Source organism: Rhineura floridana, chromosome 5 (assembly GCF_030035675.1).
Source record: "Rhineura floridana isolate rRhiFlo1 chromosome 5, rRhiFlo1.hap2, whole genome shotgun sequence".
NCBI lineage: Eukaryota > Metazoa > Chordata > Lepidosauria > Squamata > Rhineuridae > Rhineura > Rhineura floridana.
Genome location: NC_084484.1, coordinates 40398506 through 40402410, shown reverse-complemented (window position 1 = coordinate 40402410; position 3905 = coordinate 40398506). Strand labels below are relative to the sequence as shown.

At 45.0% G+C, this 3905-nt stretch overlaps 1 pseudogene; it reads right to left on the bottom strand.

The window, feature by feature from the left end:
- Nucleotides 1-850: 850 nt before the first annotated feature.
- LOC133386301 (5S ribosomal RNA) lies at nucleotides 851-969 on the bottom strand (annotated as a pseudogene).
- Nucleotides 970-3905: the final 2936 nt, after the last annotated feature.

The window sequence follows — 3905 nt, the reverse complement described above, 5'->3', positions numbered from 1 at the left end:
CATATCACTACTCTCTGAGAACCACATTCACAGAATTATGCTTTCAGACCATGCCCTCACCTGTTTTGGATGGAAGATATAGGTGTGTTCCAAGAAACCTTCAGTTCTGTATTTGCGGTGTGGGAAAGGAAGAGGATATTTCACACTACCTATTATACTATTATTTATATCAAATTCCCAGGGAGAGATTCTTGGGCCAGATTTTGACATCTCTACTGGGTGAGACTACCTGTGTGAAAGTATGTTGGTTACTATCAGATTTAGGGTTGCCAGGTTCTTGGCCTGAGACTGATCCTGTAGACCAGAAGACCTCTTGGTTGCCAGGCCCGGCCTCCAAGAGGTCTTCTGTATCTTTAAAAGTTGTGCAGGGGGAAGGGAGAATTCCACTTTGTGGTTTTTCTCATTACAGGGTTGCAGAAACACCTGCACTTGGCTGACTTTCTCTTCTAAAGATACAGGATCAGTCTCAGGCCACGGACCTGGCAACCCTAGTCAGATTGTGATCCATATGTCACATACAAAAACCTTTGCCTGCTAAGGCAGCAAAACATATTCGTGCAACTACTTTGAGTGCTATTGCTGTGGACTGTGTAGTGGATTTGTTAAATTGAACTTGGTCTGTATTTTGTTACTGTAATATATATTTTGTTATTTGGTTTGTAATGGCTATTAGTCAAATACAATAAAATAATGATCTGATCATATCATTATCCCCTGTTCTGGGATTGAAACTATTCAATGAATTTGCTGTTATATGCCTTCAAGTCGATTACGATTTATGGTGACTCGGTGAATATAGGGTTTTCATGGTAAGAGGTATTCAGAGGTGGTTTACCATTGCTTTCCTCTAAGCCTATGGCACCTGGTATTCCCAGGCAGTCTCCCATCCAAATACTAACGAGGCCTGACCCTGCTTAGCTTCTGAGATCAAACGAGATCGGGCATGCTCAGGGTAGTATGGCCAGAGGCATTCAGTGAATAGCAGGCTATAAATACTTTAAATAAAAAAATAAATATCATTCATTGAGAATGTTTATAAACCACTTTATCAAAAAAGCCCTCCAAGCAGTGTACAAATAAAATTGGAAATAAAACACACGTAATATCCATAGTCCAATTAAAAACAAATATATTTAAAACCACCATAATTAAAAACAAATATATGTAACCCCCCCCCAAATACACATAGATATACAGCCTTCTTATTCTCCTTCCTCCAGGTACCATGATATTGGTCCATCACTGACTGAGCCCAGCTGGCCATGACGGGCTGTTTATCCAAGCTATGTCCCCCAAACCACGTGGGTTCTCCCTACACATTGATTTTCTTGCTAGTCTCATTTCATGGCTGGATTAACCATTGGCCTGAGGGTGTGGTCCTCTTGATGTTGTTGGACTCCAGCTCCCCTCAATCAGCCCCAGCCAGTATGGCCAAGGATGATGGGAGTTATAGTTGAACAACAACGGGAGGGCCACAGGTTCTCCATCCCTGCATTAGGCTAACTATGCTACAGACAAGGACCAAACTGAGCCCCTGCTTTCTGTTCTGGTGAAATAATTTGGAATCTCAGAGTTTGTGCTCATCTGGATTCCTTTCTAAAACTCCTCACCATTCAGAAGTTGGCCGTTTCCTCCTCTTATGATTAGGGATGGGGGAGAAAGTCGATTCAATTCATGTATACAGCCAAATCTATCAAATTCACTTTCTGAAATAATGAGAACCAAAACACAGCCATCCTTCAAAATTTGCACTTATATCCCAATTTTGCAAATCAATTCTCCAACCAAACAAAAAATGTATCTATTAGGGTAAAGTATGCATAAAAATTATATATTATGCATAATACATAAAACAAATGTAAATGTAAATTGTAAATTTAATTTTTAGGTCGCCTATCTGGCCGAAGCCACTCTAGGCGACGTACATATCAAATTTCAATAAAATTCAATAAAATTCAGTAAATACAATAAAATACAATATAATCAGCAGTAATAAAAATAACAGCATATGCAGTACACAACAACGGGCCTTCAGTATGTAATTAGCCCATCCCGGTGGTCCCAAAGGCCTGTCCAAACAGCCAAGTTTTTAAGACTCAGCGGAAGATATCTAGGGAAGGGGCATGCCGAAGATCAGACGGGAGGGAATTCCAGAGAGTGGGGGCCGCCACCGAAAAAGCCCTCTCTCTAGTCCCCACCAATCTAGCTGCTTTTGTTGGTGGGATTGAGAGAAGGCCCTGTGTGGCTGATCTTGTCGGGCGGCATAATTGGTGATGCTGGAGGTGCTTCTTCAGATAAACTGGGCCGAGACCATATAGGGATTTAAAGGTTAACACCAACACCTTGAATTAGGCCCGGAAAACTACTGGAAGCCAGTGTAGATTAAATAATACTGGCGTAATATGATCACGGCGACGACTGTTTGTAAGTAAACGAGCCGCCGCATTCTGTACCAGTTGAAGTTTCCGGACCGTTTTCAAGGGTAACCCTACGTAAAGCGCGTTGCAGTAGTCTAATCGAGAGGTGACCAGGGCATGTACTACCAGTGGGAGCTGATGAACAGGGAGGTAGGGTTGCAGCCTACGTATGAGGTGTAATTGGTACCAGGCTGCCCGGCTCACTGCCGAAATCTGAGCCTCCATGGACAGCCTGGAGTCAAGAACAACCCCAAGGCTGCGGACCTGGTCCTTCAGGGGTAATTGTACCCCATTAAACCTCAGGTCAACGGGAACCAACCTTCCCCTGTCTCCCACAAGCAGCACCTCGGTCTTGTCAGGATTTAGCTTCAGCCTGTTCCTTCCCATCCATCCACTCACGGATGCCATGATGGGCAAGGATCAATCAGACAGGTGGTAGGCTTCACAGATTAAATCACCTTGTCCACTTCCTCAGAAGGGAGAGGCCGAAATCGATCCCACTGGACCGGATTGCAAGTGGTCAACTCTGGTTCATTCACTGCATCCACGGCGTACGGAATCGAGCTCTTTAGGTGTTCGATTTTATCAGCGAAGTGCTTTGCCAATTTGTCACAGGAGGTCTTAGAATGCTCCAGGGGTACCTGAGCAACTGGACCGACCAGGCTTCGGACTACTTGGAACAACCTCCTGGGACAGCACTCTGCGGATGCAATAGAGGCAGCAAAGAACTCCTTTGTTGCCTTTACTGCCACCTGGTAGGCAGCTACTGCTGCTCTGACCTGTGTCCGAGCACCTTTGGAGCGAGACTTCCGCCACCGGCGTTCTAGTTGTCTCACCTCCCGCCTCAGATTACGCAGCCGGGGTGTATACCACGGTGCTATCTGAGGTCTGTTCAGGGGGAGAGGACGTTTCGGGGCAACCCGGTCCAATGCCCTGGTGATCCCCTTATTCCACTCCATCACCAGGGTTTCGACCGAGCGACCTTCAGCAGGTTCCAATTCCCCAAGCGCAGTCAGGAATCCATCTGGATCCATCAAGTGCCTGGGGCGGACCATTCTAATAGGTCCTTTACCCCTGCGGAGGGCATGTGGCATCGAGAAATCTATATTCACCAAATAGTGATCTGACCATGACACAGGGGTAAAAGAAGTAGCCCCCAACTTCAGAACACTTCCCTCCACTCCCAGGACAAATGCACTATATTAGAAGAGATTGCTTGCAACAGTGTGTACAAAAATGTGTTTATTAAGAAATTTGCACTAAAATGCTAAAGAATTTTTATGATGATTTTTTGTTTTACAAAAATTCATAGTCTTCTGCAGAAATGTGGAGAACTCCAGGGGAGCTCTTCAGAATTGTCCAGGGGCTATTACACTCTGGCCCCAGGGACATGGTAGAACCATCTGAGGCCCGCTGTAATGAATTTGCTAGGCACTTCCAGGATAAAATCTTTAGCATCCGCCAGGACTTAGACTCCAGTGTTATAGC